This window comes from Entelurus aequoreus, linkage group LG05, assembly GCF_033978785.1.
Source record: "Entelurus aequoreus isolate RoL-2023_Sb linkage group LG05, RoL_Eaeq_v1.1, whole genome shotgun sequence".
Lineage (NCBI taxonomy): Eukaryota > Metazoa > Chordata > Actinopteri > Syngnathiformes > Syngnathidae > Entelurus > Entelurus aequoreus.
In genome coordinates, this window is record NC_084735.1 from 12,827,980 (window position 1) to 12,840,503 (window position 12,524).

Sequence of the window (12,524 nt, forward strand, 5' to 3'; positions counted from 1 at the left end):
AGTTCTTAGTGTGAGTCTGGGTCAAGTACAACTTCTTAGTGTGAGTCTGGGTCAAGTACAACTTCTCAGTGTGAGTCTGGGTCAAGTACAACTTCTTAGTGTGAGTCTGGGTCAAGTACAAGTTCTTACTGTGAGTCTGGGTCAAGTACAACTTCTTAGTGTGAGTCTGGGTCAAGTACATGTTCTTAGTGTGAGTCTGGGTCAAGTACAACTTCTTAGTGTGAGTCTGGGTCAAGTACATGTTCTTAGTGTGAGTCTGGGTCAAGTACAACTTAGTGTGAGTCTGGCTCAAGTACAACTTCTTAGTGTGAGTCTGGGTCAAGTACATGTTCTTATTGTGAGTCTGGGTTAAGTACAACTTCTTACTGTGAGTCTGGGTCAAGTACAACTTCTTAGTGTGAGTCTGGGTCAAGTACATGTTCTTAGTGTGAGTCTGGGTCAAGTACAACTTACTGTGAGTCTGGCTCAAGTACAACTTCTTAGTGTGAGTTTTGGTCAAGTACAATTTCTTAGTGTGAGTTTGGGTCAAGTACATGTTCTTAGTGTGAGTCTGGGTCAAGTACATGTTCTTAGTGTGAGTCTGGGTCGAGTACAAGTTCTTAGTGTGAGTCTGGGTCAAGTACAACTTCTTAGTGTGAGTCTGGGTCAGGTACATGTTCTTAGTGTGAGTCTGGGTCAAGTAAAAGTTCTTAGTGTGAGTCTGGGTCAAGTGCAACTTCTTACTGTGAGTCTGGGTCAAGTACAACTTCTTATTGTGAGTCTGGGTCAAGTACAACTTCTTAGTGTGAGTCTGGGTCAAGTACAACTTATTGTGAGTCTGGGTCAAGTACAACTTCTTAGTGTGAGTCTGGGTCAAGTACATGTTCTTAGTGTGAGTCTGGGTCAAGTACAACTTCTTACTGTGAGTCTGGCTCAAGTACAACTTCTTAGTGTGAGTTTTGGTCAAGTACAATTTCTTAGTGTGAGTTTGGGTCAAGTACATGTTCTTAGTGTGAGTCTGGGTCAAGTACATGTTCTTAGTGTAAGTCTGGGTCAAGTACAACTTCTTAGTGTGAGTCTGGGTCAAGTACAACTTCTTAGTGTGAGTCTGGGTCAGGTACATGTTCTTAGTGTGAGTCTGGGTCAAGTACAAGTTCTTACTGTGAGTCTGGGTCAAGTACAACTTCTTATTGTGAGTCTGGGTCAAGTACAACTTCTTAGTGTGAGTCTGGGTCAAGTACAACTTCTTAGTGTGAGTCTGGGTCAAGTACAACTTCTTATTGTGAGTCTGGGTCAAGTACAACTTCTTAGTGTGAGTCTGGGTCAAGTACAACTTCTTAGTGTGAGTCTGGGTCAAGTGCAACTTCTTAGTGTGAGTTTTGGTCAAGTACAATTTCTTAGTGTGAGTTTGGGTCAAGTACATGTTCTTAGTGTGAGTCTGGGTCAAGTACATGTTCTTAGTGTAAGTCTGGGTCAAGTACAACTTCTTAGTGTGAGTCTGGGTCAAGTACAACTTCTTAGTGTGAGTCTGGGTCAGGTACATGTTCTTAGTGTGAGTCTGGGTCAAGTACAAGTTCTTACTGTGAGTCTGGGTCAAGTACAACTTCTTATTGTGAGTCTGGGTCAAGTACAACTTCTTAGTGTGAGTCTGGGTCAAGTACAACTTCTTAGTGTGAGTCTGGGTCAAGTACAACTTCTTATTGTGAGTCTGGGTCAAGTACAAATTCTTAGTGTGAGTCTGGGTCAAGTGCAACTTCTTAGTGTGAGTTTTGGTCAAGTACAATTTCTTAGTGTGAGTCTGGGTCAAGTACATGTTCTTAGTGTGAGTCTGGGTCAAGTACATGTTCTTAGTGTGAGTCTGGGTCAAGTACAACTTCTTAGTGTGAGTCTGGGTCAAGTACAACTTTTTAGTGTGAGTCTGGGTCAAGTACAAGTTCTTAGTGTGAGTCTGGGTCAAGTACAACTTCTTATTGTGAGTCTGGGTCAAGTACAACTTCTTATTGTGAGTCTGGGTCAAGTACAACTTCTTAGTGTGAGTCTGGGTCAAGTACAACTTCTTAGTGTGAGTCTGGGTCAAGTACATGTTCTTAGTGTGAGTCTGGGTCAAGTACATGTTCTTAGTGTGAGTCTGGGTCAAGTACAACTTTTTACTGTGAGTCTGGGTCAAGTACAACTTCTTATTGTGAGTCTCGGTCAAGTACAACTTCTTAGTGTGAGTCTGGGTCAAGTACAATTTCTTAGTGTGAGTTTGGGTCAAGTACAACTTAGTGTGAGTCTGGGTCAAGTACATGTTCTTAGTGAGAGTCTGGGTCAAGTACAACTTCTTAGTGTGAGTCTGGGTCAAGTACAACTTCTTAGTGTGAGTCTGGGTCAAGTACATGTTCTTAGTGTGAGTCTGGGTCAAGTACAACTTCTTAGTGTGAGTCTGGGTCAAGTACAACTTAGTGTGAGTCTGGGTCAGGTACATGTTCTTAGTGTGAGTCTGGGTCAGGTACATGTTCTTAGTGTGAGTCTGGGTCAGGTACATGTTCTTAGTGTGAGTCTGGGTCAAGTACAACTTCTTAGTGTGAGTCTGGGTCAAGTACAACTTCTTAGTGTGAGTCTGGGTCAAGTACAACTTCTTAGTGTGAGTCTGGGTCAGGTACATGTTCTTAGTGTGAGTCTGGGTCAAGTACAACTTCTTAGTGTTTATCTGGGTCAAGTGCAACTTCTTAGTGTGAGTCTGGGTCAAATACAACTTCTTATTGTGAGTCTGGGTCAAGTACAAGTTCTTAGTGTGAGTCTGGGTCAAGTACAACTTCTTAGTGTGAGTCTGGGTCAAGTACAATTTCTTAGTTTGAGTTTGGGTCAAGTACAACTTAGTGTGAGTCTGGGTCAAGTACATGTTCTTAGTGTGAGTCTGGGTCAAGTACATGTTCTTAGTGTGAGTCTGGGTCAAGTACAACTTCTTAGTGTGAGTCTGGGTCAAGTACAACTTCTTAGTGTGAGTCTGGGTCAGGTACATGTTCTTAGTGTGAGTCTGGGTCAAGTACAACTTCTTAGTGTGAGTCTGGGTCAAGTGCAACTTCTTACTGTGAGTCTGGGTCAAGTACAACTTCTTAGTGTGAGTCTGGGTCAAGTACAAGTTCTTATTGTGAGTCTGGGTCAAGTACAACTTCTTAGTGTGAGTCTGGGTCAAGTACAACTTCTTAGTGTGAGTCTGGGTCAAGTGCAACTTCTTAGTGTGAGTTTTGGTCAAATACAATTTCTTAGTGTGAGTCTGGGTCAAGTACATGTTCTTAGTGTGAGTCTGGGTCAAGTACAACTTCTTAGTGTGAGTCTGGGTCAAGTACAACTTCTTAGTGTGAGTCTGGGTCAAGTACAACTTCTTAGTGTGAGTCTGGGTCAAGTACAAGTTCTTAGTGTGAGTCTGGGTCAAGTACAACTTCTTATTTTGAGTCTGGGTCTAGTACAACTTCTTAATGTGAGTCTGGGTCAAGTACAACTTCTTAGTGTGAGTTTGGGTCAAGTACAACTTAGTGTGAGTCTGGGTCAAGTACATGTTCTTATTGTGAGTCTGGGTTAAGTACAACTTCTTACTGTGAGTCTGGGTCAAGTACAACTTCTTAGTGTGAGTCTGGGTCAAGTACATGTTCTTAGTGTGAGTCTGGGTCAAGTACAACTTCTTACTGTGAGTCTGGCTCAAGTACAACTTCTTAGTGTGAGTTTTGGTCAAGTACAATTTCTTAGTGTGAGTTTGGGTCAAGTAAATGTTCTTAGTGTGAGTCTGGGTCAAGTACATGTTATTAGTGTGAGTCTGGGTCAAGTACATGTTCTTATTGTGAGTCTGGGTTAAGTACAACTTCTTACTGTGAGTCTGGGTCAAGTACAACTTCTTAGTGTGAGTCTGGGTCAAGTACATGTTCTTAGTGTGAGTCTGGGTCAAGTACAACTTCTTACTGTGAGTCTGGCTCAAGTACAACTTCTTAGTGTGAGTTTTGGTCAAGTACAATTTCTTAGTGTGAGTCTGGGTCAGGTACATGTTCTTATTGTGAGTCTGGGTCAAGTAAAACTTCTTAGTGTGAGTCTGGGTCAAGTACAACTTCTTATTGTGAGTCTGGGTCAAGTACAACTTCTTAGTGTGAGTCTGGGTCAAGTGCAACTTCTTACTGTGAGTCTGGGTCAAGTACAACTTCTCAGTGTGAGTCTGGGTCAAGTAAATGTTCTTAGTGTGAGTCTGGCTCAAGTACAACTTCTTAGTGTGAGTCTGGGTCAAGTACATGTTGTTAGTGTGAGTGGGTCATGTACAACTTCTTACTGTGAGTCGGTCAAGTACAACTTCTTAGTGTGAGTCTGGCTCAAGTACAACTTCTTAGTGTGAGTTTTGGTCAAGTACAATTTCTTAGTGTGAGTTTGGGTCAAGTACATGTTCTTAGTGTGAGTCTGGGTCAAGTACATGTTCTTAGTGTGAGTCTGGGTCGAGTACAACTTCTTAGTGTGAGTCTGGGTCAAGTACAACTTCTTAGTGTGAGTCTGGGTCAGGTACATGTTCTTAGTGTGAGTCTGGGTCAAGTAAAAGTTCTTAGTGTGAGTCTGGGTCAAGTGCAACTTCTTACTGTGAGTCTGGGTCAAGTACAACTTCTTATTGTGAGTCTGGGTCAAGTAAAACTTCTTAGTGTGAGTCTGGGTCAAGTACAACTTCTTATTGTGAGTCTGGGTCAAGTACAACTTCTTAGTGTGAGTCTGGGTCAAGTGCAACTTCTTACTGTGAGTCTGGGTCAAGTACAACTTCTCAGTGTGAGTCTGGGTCAAGTACAAGTTCTTAGTGTGAGTCTGGGTCAAGTACAACTTCTCAGTGTGAGTCTGGGTCAAGTACAAGTTCTTAGTGTGAGTCTGGGTCAAGTACAACTTCTTAGTGTGAGTCTGGGTCAAGTACAACTTCTCAGTGTGAGTCTGGGTCAAGTACAACTTCTTAGTGTGAGTCTGGGTCAAGTACAAGTTCTTACTGTGAGTCTGGGTCAAGTACAACTTCTTAGTGTGAGTCTGGGTCAAGTACATGTTCTTAGTGTGAGTCTGGGTCAAGTACAACTTCTTAGTGTGAGTCTGGGTCAAGTACATGTTCTTAGTGTGAGTCTGGGTCAAGTACAACTTAGTGTGAGTCTGGCTCAAGTACAACTTCTTAGTGTGAGTCTGGGTCAAGTACATGTTCTTATTGTGAGTCTGGGTTAAGTACAACTTCTTACTGTGAGTCTGGGTCAAGTACAACTTCTTAGTGTGAGTCTGGGTCAAGTACATGTTCTTAGTGTGAGTCTGGGTCAAGTACAACTTACTGTGAGTCTGGCTCAAGTACAACTTCTTAGTGTGAGTTTTGGTCAAGTACAATTTCTTAGTGTGAGTTTGGGTCAAGTACATGTTCTTAGTGTGAGTCTGGGTCAAGTACATGTTCTTAGTGTGAGTCTGGGTCGAGTACAAGTTCTTAGTGTGAGTCTGGGTCAAGTACAACTTCTTAGTGTGAGTCTGGGTCAGGTACATGTTCTTAGTGTGAGTCTGGGTCAAGTAAAAGTTCTTAGTGTGAGTCTGGGTCAAGTGCAACTTCTTACTGTGAGTCTGGGTCAAGTACAACTTCTTATTGTGAGTCTGGGTCAAGTACAACTTCTTAGTGTGAGTCTGGGTCAAGTACAACTTATTGTGAGTCTGGGTCAAGTACAACTTCTTAGTGTGAGTCTGGGTCAAGTACATGTTCTTAGTGTGAGTCTGGGTCAAGTACAACTTCTTACTGTGAGTCTGGCTCAAGTACAACTTCTTAGTGTGAGTTTTGGTCAAGTACAATTTCTTAGTGTGAGTTTGGGTCAAGTACATGTTCTTAGTGTGAGTCTGGGTCAAGTACATGTTCTTAGTGTAAGTCTGGGTCAAGTACAACTTCTTAGTGTGAGTCTGGGTCAAGTACAACTTCTTAGTGTGAGTCTGGGTCAGGTACATGTTCTTAGTGTGAGTCTGGGTCAAGTACAAGTTCTTACTGTGAGTCTGGGTCAAGTACAACTTCTTATTGTGAGTCTGGGTCAAGTACAACTTCTTAGTGTGAGTCTGGGTCAAGTACAACTTCTTAGTGTGAGTCTGGGTCAAGTACAACTTCTTATTGTGAGTCTGGGTCAAGTACAACTTCTTAGTGTGAGTCTGGGTCAAGTACAACTTCTTAGTGTGAGTCTGGGTCAAGTGCAACTTCTTAGTGTGAGTTTTGGTCAAGTACAATTTCTTAGTGTGAGTTTGGGTCAAGTACATGTTCTTAGTGTGAGTCTGGGTCAAGTACATGTTCTTAGTGTAAGTCTGGGTCAAGTACAACTTCTTAGTGTGAGTCTGGGTCAAGTACAACTTCTTAGTGTGAGTCTGGGTCAGGTACATGTTCTTAGTGTGAGTCTGGGTCAAGTACAAGTTCTTACTGTGAGTCTGGGTCAAGTACAACTTCTTATTGTGAGTCTGGGTCAAGTACAACTTCTTAGTGTGAGTCTGGGTCAAGTACAACTTCTTAGTGTGAGTCTGGGTCAAGTACAACTTCTTATTGTGAGTCTGGGTCAAGTACAAATTCTTAGTGTGAGTCTGGGTCAAGTGCAACTTCTTAGTGTGAGTTTTGGTCAAGTACAATTTCTTAGTGTGAGTCTGGGTCAAGTACATGTTCTTAGTGTGAGTCTGGGTCAAGTACAACTTCTTAGTGTGAGTCTGGGTCAAGTACAACTTCTTAGTGTGAGTCTGGGTCAAGTACAAGTTCTTAGTGTGAGTCTGGGTCAAGTACAACTTCTTATTGTGAGTCTGGGTCAAGTACAACTTCTTATTGTGAGTCTGGGTCAAGTACAACTTCTTAGTGTGAGTCTGGGTCAAGTACAACTTCTTAGTGTGAGTCTGGGTCAAGTACATGTTCTTAGTGTGAGTCTGGGTCAAGTACAAGTTCTTATTGTGAGTCTGGGTCAAGTACATGTTCTTAGTGTGAGTCTGGGTCAAGTACAACTTTTTACTGTGAGTCTGGGTCAAGTACAACTTCTTATTGTGAGTCTCGGTCAAGTACAACTTCTTAGTGTGAGTCTGGGTCAAGTACAACTTCTTACTGTGAGTCTGGGTCAAGTACAACTTCTTAGTGTGAGTCTGGGTCAAGTACAACTTTTTAGTGTGAGTTTTGGTCAAGTACAATTTCTTAGTGTGAGTTTGGGTCAAGTACAACTTAGTGTGAGTCTGGGTCAAGTACATGTTCTTAGTGAGAGTCTGGGTCAAGTACAACTTCTTAGTGTGAGTCTGGGTCAAGTACAACTTCTTAGTGTGAGTCTGGGTCAAGTACATGTTCTTAGTGTGAGTCTGGGTCAAGTACAACTTCTTAGTGTGAGTCTGGGTCAAGTACAACTTAGTGTGAGTCTGGGTCAGGTACATGTTCTTAGTGTGAGTCTGGGTCAGGTACATGTTCTTAGTGTGAGTCTGGGTCAGGTACATGTTCTTAGTGTGAGTCTGGGTCAAGTACAACTTCTTAGTGTGAGTCTGGGTCAAGTACAACTTCTTAGTGTGAGTCTGGGTCAAGTACAACTTCTTAGTGTGAGTCTGGGTCAGGTACATGTTCTTAGTGTGAGTCTGGGTCAAGTACAACTTCTTAGTGTTTATCTGGGTCAAGTGCAACTTCTTAGTGTGAGTCTGGGTCAAATACAACTTCTTATTGTGAGTCTGGGTCAAGTACAAGTTCTTAGTGTGAGTCTGGGTCAAGTACAACTTCTTAGTGTGAGTCTGGGTCAAGTACAATTTCTTAGTTTGAGTTTGGGTCAAGTACAACTTAGTGTGAGTCTGGGTCAAGTACATGTTCTTAGTGTGAGTCTGGGTCAAGTACATGTTCTTAGTGTGAGTCTGGGTCAAGTACAACTTCTTAGTGTGAGTCTGGGTCAAGTACAACTTCTTAGTGTGAGTCTGGGTCAGGTACATGTTCTTAGTGTGAGTCTGGGTCAAGTACAACTTCTTAGTGTGAGTCTGGGTCAAGTGCAACTTCTTACTGTGAGTCTGGGTCAAGTACAACTTCTTAGTGTGAGTCTGGGTCAAGTACAAGTTCTTATTGTGAGTCTGGGTCAAGTACAACTTCTTAGTGTGAGTCTGGGTCAAGTACAACTTCTTAGTGTGAGTCTGGGTCAAGTGCAACTTCTTAGTGTGAGTTTTGGTCAAATACAATTTCTTAGTGTGAGTCTGGGTCAAGTACATGTTCTTAGTGTGAGTCTGGGTCAAGTACAACTTCTTAGTGTGAGTCTGGGTCAAGTACAACTTCTTAGTGTGAGTCTGGGTCAAGTACAACTTCTTAGTGTGAGTCTGGGTCAAGTACAAGTTCTTAGTGTGAGTCTGGGTCAAGTACAACTTCTTATTTTGAGTCTGGGTCTAGTACAACTTCTTAATGTGAGTCTGGGTCAAGTACAACTTCTTAGTGTGAGTTTGGGTCAAGTACAACTTAGTGTGAGTCTGGGTCAAGTACATGTTCTTATTGTGAGTCTGGGTTAAGTACAACTTCTTACTGTGAGTCTGGGTCAAGTACAACTTCTTAGTGTGAGTCTGGGTCAAGTACATGTTCTTAGTGTGAGTCTGGGTCAAGTACAACTTCTTACTGTGAGTCTGGCTCAAGTACAACTTCTTAGTGTGAGTTTTGGTCAAGTACAATTTCTTAGTGTGAGTTTGGGTCAAGTAAATGTTCTTAGTGTGAGTCTGGGTCAAGTACATGTTATTAGTGTGAGTCTGGGTCAAGTACATGTTCTTAGTGTGAGTCTTAGTCAAGTACAACTTCTTACTGTGAGTCTGGGTCAAGTACAACTTCTTATTGTGAGTCTGGGTCAAGTACAACTTCTCAGTGTGAGTCTGGGTCAAGTACAAGTTCTTGGTGTGAGTGGGTCAAGTACAAGTTCTTACTGTGAGTCTGGGTCAAGTACAACTTCTTAGTGTGAGTCTGGGTCAAGTACAACTTCTTATTGTGAGTCTGGGTCAAGTACAACTTCTTAGTGTGAGTCTGGGTCAAGTGCAACTTCTTAGTGTGAGTTTTGGTCAAGTACAATTTCTTAGTGTGAGTCTGGGTCAAGTACATGTTCTTAGTGTGAGTCTGGGTCAAGTACAACTTCTTAGTGTGAGTCTGGGTCAAGTACAACTTCTTAGTGTGAGTCTGGGTCAAGTACAAGTTCTTAGTGTGAGTCTGGGTCAAGTACAACTTCTTATTGTGAGTCTGGGTCAAGTACAACTTCTTAATGTGAGTCTGGGTCAAGTACAACTTCTTAGTGTGAGTTTGGGTCAAGTACAACTTAGTGTGAGTCTGGGTCAAGTACATGTTCTTAGTGTGAGTCTGGGTCAAGTACAACTTCTTAGTGTGAGTCTGCAACTTCTTAGTGTGAGTCTGGGTGAAGTATAACTTCTTAGTGTGAGTCTGGGTCAAGTGCAACTTCTTAGTGTGCGTCTGAAACTTCTTAGTGTGAGTCTGGGTCAAGTATAACTTCTTAGTGTGAGTCTGGGTCAAGTACAACTTCTTAGTGTGAGTCTGGGTCAAGTACAACTTAGTGTGAGTCTGGGTCAAGTACAACTTCTTAGTGTGAGTCTGGGTCAAGTACAACTTCTTAGTGTGAATCTGGGTCAAGTACAACTTCTTAGTGTGAGTCTGGGTCAAGTACAACTTCTTAGTGTGAGTTTGGGTCAAGTACAACTTAGTGTGAGTCTGGGTCAAGTACATGTTCTTAGTGTGAGTCTGGGTCAAGTACAACTTCTTAGTGTGAGTCTGGGTCAAGTACAACTTCTTAGTGTGAGTCTGCAACTTCTTAGTGTGAGTCTGGGTCAAGTATAACTTCTTAGTGTGAGTCTGGGTCAAGTGCAACTTCTTAGTGTGAGTCTGCAACTTCTTAGTGTGAGTCTGGGTCAAGTACAACTTCTTAGTGTGAGTCTGGGTCAAGTGCAACTTCTTAGTGTGAGTCTGGGTCAAGTACAACTTGTTAGTGTGAGTCTGGGTCAAGTACATGTTCTTAGTGTGGGTCTGGGTCAAGTACAACTTCTTAGTGTGAGTCTGGGTCAAGTACATGTTCTTAGTGTGAGTCTGGGTCAAGTACAAGTTCTTAGTGTGAGTCTGGGTCAAGTACAACTTCTTAGTGTGAGTCTGGGTCAAGTACAACTTAGTGTGAGTCTGGGTCAAGTACAACTTTTTAGTGTGAGTCTGGGTCAAGTACAACTTCTTAGTGTGAGTCTGGGTCAAGTACAACTTCTTAGTGTGAGTTTGGGTCAAGTACAACTTAGTGTGAGTCTGGGTCAAGTACATGTTCTTAGTGTGAGTCTGGGTCAAGTACAACTTCTTAGTGTGAGTCTGGGTCAAGTACAACTTCTTAGTGTGAGTCTGCAACTTCTTAGTGTGAGTCTGGGTCAAGTATAACTTCTTAGTGTGAGTCTGGGTCAAGTATAACTTCTTAGTGTGAGTCTGGGTCAAGTGCAACTTCTTAGTGTGCGTCTGCAACTTCTTAGTGTGAGTCTGGGTCAAGTATAACTTCTTAGTGTGAGTCTGGGTCAAGTACAACTTCTTAGTGTGAGTCTGGGTCAAGTACAACTTAGTGTGAGTCTGGGTCAAGTACAACTTCTTAGTGTGAGTCTGGGTCAAGTACAACTTCTTAGTGTGAGTCTGGGTCAAGTACAAGTTCTTAGTGTGAGTCTGGGTCAAGTACAAGTTCTTAGTGTGAGTCTGGGTCAAGTGCAAGAAGTTGTACTAAGACCAAGACTCACACTAAGAAGTTGTATTTGACCCAGACTCACACTAAGAATGTGTACTTGACCCAGACTCACACTAAGAATGTTGCTTGGGTTTACAAGGCAAATGAATGTATGAATAATTTGGCCACACTTAGTGTGTGTGTGACAACCATTGGTACTTTAACTTGAACTTTTAAACGCAAACTTTGGCATTGTTTTTTATTGACTTACACCACAGTTTGTTGTTACTGCCTTGTTACTGCCTTGTTACTGACTTTGTCCTTTGAGTAACAGCGAGCTTCAGCAGCCATGCAAAGTATCACATTCATGTCTTAAAAAGCTTTCTTTTTCTTGGTCGCTTTTTCCATGTTTAGTGATGAAAAACGCCTAAAAAGGTTAAATAAATACAGTTGCAAGTTGAAGGGTTGGGCTAAAAGGTATGTAACAAGGACACAGTTGAAATGACAAGTAAGCTTTTAATTTGAAAAGTTTTGCCACGTCTTTAAGATGAAAAAAACAAAAAAATAACTTTTTTTTTAAGTGATGTCCGCTGTAATATTGGCATACATTACTAATATTAGGTGTCTAATGGTTATGCTGATGTTAGATAGCAGACAGCATCGAGAAATGATCTTATATTGTGCTACGAACATGACGCTACTACCAAGAATGTCTCGGACCGGATGTTGGTCCGTAGTGTTAAGTGTAAACTATTTTTATGGACTTGCCTCTTTGTGATGTTAAGTTCCTGTTATAAGCGGTTATACAGTAATATGCCCTGAGCTCTTATTTTGAAGGCGCTAAGAGCGGAAGTGGTGACACGTTGTAATGTAACCGAGGGTTTATATACGTCGCCTATACTGTATAAAACTACAAAATAACAAACACGGAGGCTCCAGTTGTACACGAGGACCTACTTTATTTCCTTTTTTTCCCCTTTAGTACAACGTGTCACCACTTCCGCTCTTTGCGCCTTCAAAATAAGAGCTCAAGGCATGTACTGTACAACAGTTTATAACAGGAAGAGGCAAGCTCATAAAAATAGGTTACATTAGTGAGGACTTTTCGGACGAAAATAATGGAAACAAAAGGTTTGAATGTCTCGGAGTTCATTCGAAAGTCTCTCTGGATTTAAATGAAGAGGTTTGTGTACTTTATTATTCGCCTTTCGCTTCATTTAGCTTTCCTCTCATTTCTCTTTCGTTCGAGACTCCGAATTAAATCCTACATTTCCTTCGCTACCTTCTTAAATGTTTTCTACCATCGATGCACTTCAAAATGTTCCGTTATTTTTAATATCTGCGAAGAAAATAAAGAAACAGTCTCCCTTTCGTTACAATTGTTTGCTATGTTTTTATTGAAAATGGTTTCCGCTTCCGGGGTTGTATCCCGCGCGTTGAGACTGGCGCATGCGCGATACGAAGGGTCTCCTCGCCGGGATGACCACGCCCCCCCCCCCCCCCGCTCATTTGATTGGTCGCTGCAAAGTCTCTCGCTTGTTTTGTTTTTTTAAACCTTTGTTTATAAATTTTAACATTTACAAACAGTTGAGAAATCATAATCAAGGTAAGTACAAAAACAGTACAAAACAGCGCCAGGGGGTTGTAAATTCAAAGTAACTAAAATAGAATGCAATATATATATATAAAAAAATAGGATCACTCAATTTCAGTAAATAATTTAAATTTGGAACACAGCTTCATAGTTTTCACAGCTTTTTGGTTGTTCGAGGTAGAGAGTGTTTTAACGTAGAGTTCTAATTCTTTAACTGTCGTCACTATATTGCATATTTTTCGAAAGAATGACGTAGCGGCTAGCTACGGGGTTTTAGCCAATGGACTTGGCTGGGG